The following is a 12,553-nucleotide window of genomic DNA, read 5'->3' on the forward strand; positions in this document are numbered from 1 at the left end:
CTGTCCACGCCAGCCACTTCTTCTGGTCCTACAAAGCGCTCCCTGCGACAGCCACCAGCCCCTACAGAGCCGGTGCCCACCTCATCTCAGGTACCTCCATGCAGGCTCAGGCTCACCAAAGGAACCTCTCGGCATGGAAAAATGGTGAAGGATCATTCCAAGACTGGCTGGGGAGGAACGGGGATGTTTGTGGAAGCCACAGGTCACCCCTCGCAGCATCGAGAGGCACAGACAGAGGCCAGACAGGCGTCTGCTCGGGTCTGTGCTGAGCAGAGCTAAGTGGCTTGGGTATTTCTCCCTTCCAGGGGCACGCAGTGCGTTAGCAGAGCTGGGTACGTGTGTGTACACATGGGTGGGTCAACACCACACATGCTCAGAGACACCAAAAAGTCTTCTCCCAAACAGTGCTTCAGCCAGTGCTGGCTAAACCACAGCAGTTCGCACCCAAAAACAAGGGAGAAGCCACAAGACGAACATTAAGACCATATTCAGGCGACTCCGGTTCCCGTAGAGAGGAACATGCACACTTCGACCTTCAGCATCAAGAAAGAGGTACAGGAAATAAACTGAAACGAAGTTTGGGATAACAGACTGTCTACCCCTCTGTACAAGAGAAAGATGCCCACATATCACCAAAAGAGTCACGGTGGTTTCAAAGCAGGAATATAATAAATAGCACTAACTGTAATACACAGTCAAGGCAACAACAACAACAAAAAGCCAAGCCTGGAAAGAACTGGCAATGTACCATTTTTCTATTTCAAAACAGACTGCATAAAACCCTGAGCAGCTTAATAAAGCACTGCTTTGAGGGTAAAAGCCAAGCTTTCACCGAGAGCTTGCAATTCATTTTGTCAATACTCAATACAGAGCTCAAGTTTAAACAAATATCTATAAGCACAGGCCAGTTCCACCTAGTGGCACGAATAAGAAATTTATTCATGTTTATAGCACTAGGCCGCCAAGAACGTGAAGTAACAAGATCAAAGCCACCCTGGGGTCTTGCCCTACATAAACAACATCATAAAAAAAGTAAGGAAGACAGATGGAAAGAAGAGCTACCCTACACTACCTCAGTGATTTCGGTGCCTATTTATAGGTAAAGAATAAGGCTACCTATAACCAAGCTCCGACATGACCAGCATTTCTGCAATACAGTCAAGGACAGGATACTAGAACCATTTTAAAAAGAAAAAGGCCTGGCAACAGGCAGATATACACTTTGCAACCTTTTTTTTTTTTTATTTTTCTCCTTCCTTTTTCTTAAAGATTCCCACCTGCACTACAGCACGCACACAGGATCCGAGTCCCTGTATAGCACCAGGGTGACACGAAACTTGTCACGTCCTTGAAGCCACCCATTGATAGCACAGTGAAGACCTCCACGCTGATGATACGGTTCCACCAAATCTCCCCTCAGTTTTCCCACGTTACTCCATGTAATCATGACTCTGCACCATCCAAGTTGTTTCACTGCACAGACAATAAAATATTCCCTGTTTAGGTCTTTCCTCCGTCAACTTGAGAGGAGGAGAATCCATTAACAGAAGAGTTACCGGAAAAATCAGAGACCATCAGGGACTTACGTATAACTGTTCTCCGAACCGACTAGTTCTCAGACTGACAAAGTCACACGTATTTCCCGAACAAGCTTCTCATAAATGCAAATATATAACCTACAAAACCACTGGTCCCAACCACCGCTATAAGTTGACGGATCAGCTGCTTAGAGGTGAAGCAGGTCCCAGGATGCTGACACAAGGATTTCCAAAACCCATCCAAAATCCCTGCAAACACCAGGGTACGTATTTTTAGCTTGACCTAAAAATAGCAGGCATCGGTACGGTGCATATATTTAAACTCCTGGTATATGCAAGCGTTTCTGGACTGCAGTAATTGGAGCAGAACTCAAATCTGCTCCTTCCACCTCGCGTTTGTGCTGCGATGAGCATCTTCAGACAGCGCTGGAATTTAAAGCGACAGTGGAGGGGAGACCCCCCCGCCTCCTAGAGACTGTGTAATGTATATTTCCCCCCCCCCCAACTTACAGCATTTGAAATCTCGAGCTCCCACATACCCAAGACAGGACTAGGCTCAAAGCGCTCTTTTCTGGCTCTAGCTCAAGGCAAGGGGACTACACAGAAAGCACTGCAGGGGAGGCAGGAATTGAAATCCCAACTGAATGGGGGGGGAGGAAATAAATAAAAGAGCAACTTGAAAGAGATGTCAGCACCATCAAATCACAGTGTGATTTAGCCTCTCCCCCACACAGCAACACCACCGTTGCTCACCTACGTTGACAGAAGAGCATCAACTCCTACTTTCTGCCTGCGGGCAGCAAAGGCGTCTGCTGGTAGCCTGCGAGCAAGGTGAATTTCTGGCTCGTTTCAAGCTGCTAAAACAAAGAGAAGCTACTTAAATAATGCATGGATTGTGACAACCAGCAAAATGAAAAGCTAAAAATTCAACCCTGAAAAGAAAAAAAAAAAAAAAAAACCACACAAAGCACAACATAAGGGAAATAAACCAGCCCGACTTACTGTCGAGCATTTCACTGAAACATTTCAAAGGGTTCAGGGTCTGCTGGGGGCTGCTCCTTGGAACAGCCACTTAGTAAAAGCAGGGAGAGTTTAACAGCGGTCGATCGTGTTAAGTGGCATCATCCCAACCGAAAATTAGAAGTCCCCTGATCATAAGCCCGTCGAGAACCGCTGTGCGCAAACAAGCCCTATTTGCCACACACAAGGCAGCCACTGCCTCACACCTCGCAAAGGAAAAACGGCAGAGAATAAGACGTGGACCCGCAGCAGGGCTGCTGCTGAGCAGGTTGGCACGAAGGGCTGCCCCCAGCTCAGGCAGAAGTGGGAAACCACCCCAAAACCAAAAAGCCTTACCCCCCGCCTCCTGAAGACAGCAGTGCCTCGCAGGCAAGACCACCCGGTTTCCAGCAGCGGCTTGATTTGCTATGAAAACAGCACAACCAGCTACAGTTATCACACAAAAGAGCACAGAACAGGGGTACAACTACGACAACCGCATCCACGTAGCTCCGCTGCCAATATTTGGACCCATAGTATGTGCTGAAGAGGAACAATAAACTAGAAGATCATTTAATAACAGAATTGGCTTACAAGTTTTGGAGTATTCCCTAAATGTGTCACAAGCCATTAGCAGCCAGGTTGGTTTACCAAAGGATTTTAGACAGACACACACACCCTCTAAGAGGAAGACAGGATTGCCGAGATCTGAGAAAGATGAAGGAACAGAAGCCAAAGAGAACAATTTTTTTTCCATTAAGAGCCAGGTAACACAATCCTACTGCAGAAAGCCAGAGAGTTGATTTTGTCACACCAAAACATAAGACAATATAACACCAGAAGCGTTCCGGGGCAAGTAAATCAAAACTGAACGTTCATCTGCTCCGCTGAGTATTTTTACGGTCGGTTCTCAGTCACCCGCGTTACCAAGAACCCATCAGAAGATGTTTTGGAAAGAGAGGCTACAGATTGACAGGGTATGAGCTACATCTGTGTGTCATTGCTCTGGACTAATGAAAGTTGCTTTGTCATGAGCAATTAAGAGAGCAGATTTTTAGGGATTACAGGGGTTCAAATCTCTAACTATATTTTTCCCATTTTCAAGTCAGTTTAGGACTTACAGGAAACGGCCTGTACATCACAAGACTTTTAACCAACCGCACTTGCAGTTCTTCATTCCATTAAGGTGACAGTATCACTTAATCATAGTTTTTTTTTTAAATACTCCATCTTTATTGCTTCTATTAACACAGAGTACAAGAGGAAAGAAATCTGTCCAGTTTTATCTTACCCGCCTAACAGCTGGCCACATACAGCGATACCAGTTTTCCTTGCAAATCCCATCTCCGCTCTGGGAGCTCTTCTCTAAAACGTGAGACTGTTCTGAACCAGATGTACTTCTTCATTTCCAAAAATGGGCAGCTATTAATTCAACTCCACTGAAAGTTTGTGATGCCTTCAAGCTATTCCCTGATGACTGGCATCAAGGTCAACTGCTGGACATTTCAGTGCCTTCCCACGACCCCCGTCAGTCCTTCTGCTGAATAACAGGGCTCCAGATCGTCACATCGGGGTTCTGATTGACAAGCGGCTGAATATGAGCCGGCAGTGTGCCCAGGTGGCCAAGAAAGCCAATGGCATCCTGGCTTGTATTAGAAATAGCGTGACCAGCAGAAGTAGGGAGGTGATTGTCCCCCTGTACTCAGCACTGGTGAGGTCACACCTGGAGTATTGTGTCCAGTTTTGGGCACCTCAATCCAAGAGAGATATCGAGGTGCTGGAGCGGGTGCAGAGGAGGGCAACGAAGCTGGTGAAGGGCCTGGAGCATAAGTCGTATGAAGAACGATTGAGGGAGCTGGGACTGTTTAGTTAGAGGAAGAGGAAACTGAGGGGAGACCTCATCACTCCCTATAACTACTTGAAAGGACATTGTAGAGAGGTTGGTGCTGGTCTCTTCTCACAAGCAAATAGCGATAGAACAAGAGGGAATGGCTTCAAGTTGCAACAGGGTAGGTTTAGACTGGACATTAGGAGGAAGTTCTTCACAGTGAGAGTGGTCAGACACTGGAACAGGCTGCCCAGGGAGGTGGTTGAGTCACCATCCTTGGATGAGTTTAAGAGTCGCTTAGATGTGATGTTGGGGGATATGGTGTAGGGAAAAACTTTGTAGAATAGGGAAGATGGTTGGACTCGATGATCCCAAGGGTCTTTTCCAACCTGAATGATTCTATGATCTTTCTGACCAGCACGAGACTGCTAATTTTGATGAATGCAAAAAAACCCCACGCTCGGCTCAAGAGATGGGGAGCTTTGGATCCATCATTTGCTTCCCCTAACAAATTGAGCCCTAAAAAAAAAAATTAAAAAAATTAAATTTAAGAAGTCTGGATGGAAAGAGGAGTTAATACCGTTGCCTTGAGTGGCTCATTTTGAGAGAAAAGTGAAAATTCAAGGCTTTGAGGGGGGAGAAGGCATCTCTGCAGTTCGCTCCTGTAAAGGGTTCTTCTCTGCCTGCTTCAGACTTCTGGCGCGTGCAGGATCATACACCATAATCCCAAAATCCCAAACCTCCCTCCCACACCACAAACAGAGGTGCCAGCTGGGCATTTGGTGCTCAAGCAACGGTTCAGGCACTGGCAGCTCCGCAGTTCACCCTGGCAGCACATACACACGGACCCAACCTCCTCGGGCACACAGCCTATCTCCCAAACCATCAATTTAAACAACTCTTTTGCCATGATTTTGTGGTATAAGGGTGGGGACGAACGGAAGAGCACGTGAAACCATGTGATTTACAGCTCGGCCACTTCCAGAGCAAGTTTTACTTTCCGTTTTCTTGCCCCGAACTAGTACGTATGCCAGGAGAAAGGGGCAGAGGCTCCTTTCTCCAAGCAGCACCATCATTAAACCTACCGGTGCCTGAAAGAGCTGGACGCCACGGACTACCAGGTGCCGCACATACTTGCTGCTGCTCTACATAACATTAATTGCAACCACCTTCTCTTCCCCATCAACCCAGCGGCCACGGGGAAAAGAACAAGAGAAATGCCCCCTGTGCCCCAGGATACACATACGAGAGTGCTCCTCTGTCACTTGGACTTCACAGAGCTCTCCAGGAGAAAGGACACAGCGTTTCCCCTCCAAATCCTTAGTGTTATTTCTCCTTTTATCTTTTTTTTTTTTTTTTTTTTTTTTTTTTTAAAAGAGTGTCACCTTTAAAAGGTATAACGCAACAAAGAAAACCAAGTGCAACCTTTTAAGTAGTTATTCAACAAGTTGGATGCAGGTCTGCAGGAGCCTTCAGGTTCCCATCTTAGCACCTTTTTTGACTGGAAATGGGGGAAATAAAGGAGTTTAAGGTTTTTTTGGGGGGGAATAACCCTAAAAGCTACGACTTTCACCTGGATGAGCCCCCAGCAGCCTGCTCGTCTCCCAGATGAGTTTGTGGGGCACAACGGGAGAGGAAGAGGAGGGACAGGCTGCACAAAACCAACAAAACACTGTTACAAGCTGCAGCGAGGGACGAATTAAACCAAAATCAACAGGGCTGGAAAGCACAGAGAATTAGTTTTAGTCGCAGTAACAGCCAGAGGACTTTAAAGTCATGAAGGATTAACAGGTTGCGATGGCATCCTAGATGTTAAGCTGCTGCCCGACCCTGGAAACAAAGATCTAAACTGCACTTGGGAAGTCGTGTTCCCGAAAAGAACCATAGTGCACCACCAGGAGCGAACGTGGAAAGAAACAGGGGATTTTTTTTAATTTTAATTTTATTTTAAATGTGACCTGAACCCATCACGAGAAGCTTTGCTTTCAAGGCTGGCCGCAGCCCGCAAAGCACACCCCACCTCGCTTCACAAAGCTGCTGACGATAGAAAAGCTAAGGCTTGACCTCGAGGTGGCACAGAAGGAAAAAAAAACAATAAATCCCTGCCTTATTGCAGTAGCCCACCTTAGCAAAAAAAGGCAGGTTTCTGTGTCGATCTGCACAGTATTTTTAGAAGTATTGACTTAAAAGTTTGCCACCAACCATCCTAGGTGTCAAACATCCCTGAATTAGGGACTTCCAAAAAGAATGACTTCACAGGTCACATATTCCGATTATTACGGACATACCTTTTTTGAACCATGTTAAGCATCCGCACTTGACATAATTGCAAAGGTCAGTGGCCAGTGGTGGCCAGAAGCTGTGGCTTCACGTTAAGAAGGTTTTCAGCGCAAGAGCTGCTTAAGACTGTCACATTCCCACAGCACAGCTTGTCACCTCCTCTCACACCGAGCTCCACCAGCATTTGTTACGGCTTTGAACAGAAATGCCCTGGAAAACTTTTTTTTGTAGGATTCAGATCAGATACCTTCTATCCTCATACATCCACCACAGCGTAACTGGGAGAACGGAAATAAGATGCTAAAATAAACTGCAAGAAGGGGGAAGATCTTAAACTGCAGCCGAACAGTTGACACTCTGCAACTCTGCTGAGATCCCTAACCGGCCCTCAAACTATACGTGTTCCTACTCTGAGATCAGACACTGCTTTTGAAAGATGCTTTTACACGTTCAAGTGAAGGCTTTAAATACATACAAAAGCCATCTTTGAGCCATAAAGAAAGAGGCCAAGTTCACTCTGCAGTGAAGAGTCTTAAACTGCCTTAAGTAGAGAGAAACCTTGGAAGGCACACACAACACCCGAGCAAGTCACCGCTCCGCACCCATTCCTGCCGGAAAGAGTACAAAAAGCTGCCTGTTGCACCCCAAAACTGCTGCACGGGAAGGGTTTGCCACCAACCCGTCTGAAGAGCGGTACCTATGTCCTACGCTCAAGCGCCAACAATAACCAGTTGTTATAAGATTTTTTCAAGCCAGGCGGCAACTGCTTTTGTAAAGCCAGGGTGGGTTTTGCTTGTGGCCACGCGTTGCCCTTGTGGCCAAGCGATTCCAGCCCAGCCGGCAGCATCCCGGCGGCAGAAACCGAGGGCAGCCTTCCAGGGTCAGGACAGTTATCTGCTCTGGCTTCATCCACACCACGTGGCAGCAGCCGTTGCAGGGTTTAAGCAGAAAGGCGTTAAAACAGCAGAAAAGCGAAGAGGTTGTATTTGAGGTAAGTGTATCCCTACATCAGAACCGGTAACGGTAAAATCGGATTGTGGCCAGATTTAGGGAATCTCCACATCCAGCATGAGTCTTCTCTGAGCCTAATAAAGTTCACAAATGAATGAGTTATTGGCTGGCTGGGTAAACGCAAGGAAAGCAGCACTGAACATCAATTCTCCAGGTCCAGCCATGCAGATTTAGGAGACTGCAAGGTCTCCAACAACTCCACCCCAAGGAAAATAAATATTTTGCATATACAAGACTACAAAACGCACTACAGGCTGCAGCTAAGAGGTTACACAGGCTGCAGTTAGACCATTTGCTAAGGACACAACTGTTTCCAGGCTGCAAATTTGCGTGCCTACCCCTTAGTCATCGCAGTCAAGTGTCCAACACTGCTGAAGCCTTCACATAGCAGAATATAAATTCTTTTCCTGGGTGTTGCAACAGTACAACATCAAACAGATTATTTAACCATCTGGGATGGAGGGTCAGTAAAAACAGCCACAAACTGCTAAACAAACACAGAAACATTAGGCTGAGGAGCGCTTTTCAGACACTGTGCTCGAGTCCGAGGTGCGTCCCCGCCGTCGCAGGCTGGTCTGTGCCAGCCGTGCCCGATCCAAGGGCACCTCCCAGTTTACACACAATGAAGCCTGCTCCACTACAATAGGATTCCGGTTTAACAATATAGAAGAGAGGGCATGAACTATTACTGCGGATGGCTCTTGCCAGTCTTGTTCCTCTATAGCTGGAAATCCCAAACGCCCTACGCTGCTGGTTTCCTGCAAGGGAGAAAAAGCTTTTTTTTTTTTTTTTCCTGCCTCCCCATTACGCCGCTGCTGTCATCTCCCTCAAATTGCATCACAGTGCTACGGAGAGAGCAGGGAAAGGAGGAAAGCCTCCCAGGCAGCGCCGTCACTCTGCTGTCAGCATTGCTGCCTGTTCCGCTCTGCTGTCCCACCACAACGTGTTTATCCAGCATTTCTTACTTGCCACAGGTGTGTGGGCAAGTTCTCCTTCCACTACCGGCCAGCAGGTACCTTCAAGCAAAAAAGATCTGCAAGAAGCATCGGGGAGAGGTTGCCTTCCCCCCCCCATCAAACATAAAAAGGCGTCGCATCTTCAGGTTGGTATTTGGAAGTAGAAGGGAAAATCTCTTCCTAACTCTGGTTTTGCAAAAAGCCAACTGTTGTCTTCTTTTTGCCAGTCAAGAAACAGCGGTAGCAGCCCCTACAGCTTGGTAAGGGCACATTGGCATTGACAAAGCAGTACCAGAAGCGTGAGAAGTTATTTAGACAAAATATATTACTTGAGGCCGTATTTCCATCCTTATACTACCCAAAGAAAAATTCTAGCTGGTACAAATCCCGATCACCTCATACTACAGAGTAGTATCACGTGTTGCCTCTCCAGATCTTGTCCAAATGTTTATCTAAATAACACAAACAGTAGCCTGGCCGCCATACAGAGGTGAGCAGACCCTGCGTGAGCAACACAGCACTTGTCCTCAGAAGCCAGCTGAAAACATTTCAGGTCACCCTGACACCTACACACACTCCCAGATTGATTTCAGCTCATTAATTTTGCTTCTTGTTACGAGTGATGACGACAGCCTCCAAAAGTCACCCTGTGAACAGACCGGCACCTTGGGCGTCAGCAAAGGAGTCTGGCTCCCCCAAAGCCAGCGAGGAAGCCACACAATTTAAATTTTGCCCATCCTGGGTCAGAAACGGCATCAGGACTCAGCTATCAACCCAGTGTTGAAATCTCTCCCCAAAGCCCGATGCTTTCCCCACTTACATCAGACATTGGTAGTTCCCCTCACGAACGCAGGGCAGAAACCACAGCAGCGCTGGTAATTAGGAGAAAGGTGTCATTCGGAAATAATATGATTTCTAGTCCTCAGGAATTAAGCTTTATCAAGGATCCTTACGAATTTAAAACCATGGCAAGCTCTTAAGGAATGACCCAGAGGAAAAACATCACTCCTGAGATATTCCAAAATAAACCTGAAATTCTATAAAAGCGACACAAAGGCTGCTGAGAACGAGATTATCCCAGCTCGGTAAAACATTCCTTATTATCTCAGCTTTGGCAAGGATCACTTATTCACGCCACCAGGACACAGCTAAGTGGCCTTTTTCTCTTTTTCCTGTTCTTCCTGCCTACCCCTCTCCAATTTCCCAGCTTTCCCTGTCCCAGTAACCTGTTTAAAAGAAAACCACCCTACCTCGCATCAGACCAGTGCTCATCGGGACGTTATTCAGCTCAATTTCAAACACAAACTACCACGTCATTGCACAGATAACCTTATCTCCTGGGCTGCTACTGAAAGACAGCTGGTGCGGCCAGTAACCTGCGTGTTTTGCACCTTCTAGTGCTCACTCTATTAAAAGGAAGCACCCACGCCATCGGGGACAGATCCTACAGAGAGAAATTGAAGTTACATGTAGCATCTTGAAGAGCTCACCCATCGACCAGGGCAGGCAACACACCACGCTATTATTTCAGTGCTCACACAGATGTCTAAGACTATTAGCGCCTCTCCTTTAAGTAGTTAAGAAGATGTCTGAATTCAATAATAATTTAAATGGAGACGTAAAAATATCTCCAGACCAAATCCACGTAAAAAAAAAAAAAAAAAACACACCAAGAAAAAAAACCAACCCCAAGCTTCTGATGAGAGGAATTAGCGGCGCAGTTCTGACTGTCCCAAAAAGAATGTGGCTGGTGGCGAGCCCTGACGCCCATCGCCGCGCCGAGCTGCCGGCACCGTGACACAGTAAACCACTCACAATGACTTTAAAAAGAAAGAAATTAAAAATAAAAGACACCAATTCCAAACTAATGAATGGGAGCTTCTTCCAGCAGGCGCTTAAAGACACCCGAAGGGCTCCACGTCTCTTGCGCTTGGGTTTGTGCTTCTCTGGTTTGCTAATCAGCTCCTGGCCCCCGAGACACGCTTCCTGCCTCTCTCCAGCCGTGCTGAAGTCGCCGGAGTTGCCTTCTCTCCCCACCTATTTTTGCCACAGGACTTTTTTAGTGATTTGTGTCCAATTTCAAAGCACAAGCCACGCTGCCAGCGATCATAGCTCGCCGGCGGCAGTAACGCCCACTGCATTCTCAGGCAGACAAAGCATGGACTACCCAGGAATTTGGACTTCCGAGGCAGCTCCTGAAACACAAGCCCAGGAACAGGCTGCCAGCACCGTGCTGGAAACCAGAATGTACCTCATCATCAGTAAAGCCTGCCCCAACTGCTCTTCCAGGAACTGCTATTCATGCCTTGACTTAGGCAGCTGCCCGAGAAGGATGCCTGCAGCCAGGCTGACAGGAAAACATCCTAGGAAGGAAAGGAAAAGGGAGGGAAAAAGGCTCGTTACCAAAAAGCAGCACTACCAAGCGGGCTGAATGTCTCTACAGATCTTCAGGAAGTGGGTCTGAGTCCTTTCCCAAGTCTTGGTATTCCAGTCACAAACTCCTGTCAAGATGATTGTTTATTAACATCTAGTCACACCACGCAGACACCCAGCACATGAAATCTATTAAGATGTTTACAATATCAAAAAGCCTGGTGTAAGGCAGTGGAATTTTTGCACGGCATTCATCCTAGAAATGAGAAGCTCAGATCAAAGCTGTAAATCCCACAGTTCAGTAATTAAAAGCTGTCCCTGCACTTCTGCCAGCCCTAGAGAAAACGGGTCCCACCATATGGTCTGCACTGCAGGCTCCTACGGCCGGTACCTGGACAGGGATATACCAGAACCCACTCAAGAGGTGGGTCTGCAGTGATGGGTCTCAAAACATCCCCCCATCTCCTTCCAAACAGGTCACTGGAGGAAAAAAGCTCTCACACCATCCTCTCTGGAACCAGGAGGCCACTTTATAACTGAGCATGTAAAGGCTACTCTGTGCCCCTGACCAGGGACCTCCGCCTTCTCCTCCACTGCTACTGCTGGAAGCCTGCAACAGCACCAAAGTCCATCGATGGAGACAGCAGAAACTGTAAGAAAGAGGAACCAGCCACCACAGAGCAGAAGAGAGAAACAGGGATCTGCTTGTAGGTCTCAGCACCAATGCTGCCCGTGCCTTTCAGCCACCAAGGCAATTAGCTATTGCTTTTAGGATTGCTACCCAAAACAAAGTAAGTAGAGTCTGCTGTTCTGTAGGGCAGTGAGTAAGCTGGAAAAGAAACAGAAGGAGAGACACTGTGAAAAAGCACAGGGACAACCCAGCTAAAGTCCCTCAGCATTAAGCCTCAATAACGGAAAGTGCAGAGCAGCAACATTAGCTTTTCTTTTTAAAAAGCATCAGAGGTCTCAAACCAGTGACCCAACTGTAACACTTCACATAAGAAACTGAACCGTGTTCGACGAGCACTACGGAAGCTGAATAGAAACATCAACAACTAAACTTATTGATATGAAAGCTATGTTTCTGGTGTATTTTTCAATAAGATTCTATGGTAAGGTATTAGAAGACACTCAAAGACAACACTTCAGGTCATAAAGCGAAGGCGAGATGAAAAGAAAAACCTCCCAGGCCAGACTCACAGACACAAGGCACCGTTATGCCCCCAAGAGCCATGCCGGGGTTCCAGCGAGCCCAGCTGCAAAGCCAGCAGATCCCCAGGACAACAGTGACGTTTTAAGCCGACCTACACTTCACCTATCCCAAACCGGGTCCAGGAGTGCTGCCTGGGTGAGCTCTCGCTCCTCTCTTCACACACACACTGGAGTTAGCAACAGTTCCCCAGTCTCCGAGGAGTTTTGCCTGAAAAACCAACTTTCCTCCAGCCGCTTGGGGGGAACGAGCTCTCTCCCACTAAGCCGAGCCGGCACTGAAATCAATAGAGAGGGAGGAAGAGGAGGAGGAGGAGTATCTCTTACACAGATCCCTCAACTCCAAGGACAGCTGTGTT

The 12,553-nt window shown here is 47.2% G+C and overlaps 1 protein-coding gene across 1 annotated transcript in view; it reads right to left on the reverse strand.

Moving 5' to 3' along the window:
• Positions 1–12,553, reverse strand: part of RNF216 (ring finger protein 216) — an 81,944-nt gene that overhangs the window by 68,571 nt on the left and 820 nt on the right. The window lies entirely within an intron of this gene.

Source organism: Numenius arquata, chromosome 14, assembly GCF_964106895.1.
Source record: "Numenius arquata chromosome 14, bNumArq3.hap1.1, whole genome shotgun sequence".
Lineage (NCBI taxonomy): Eukaryota > Metazoa > Chordata > Aves > Charadriiformes > Scolopacidae > Numenius > Numenius arquata.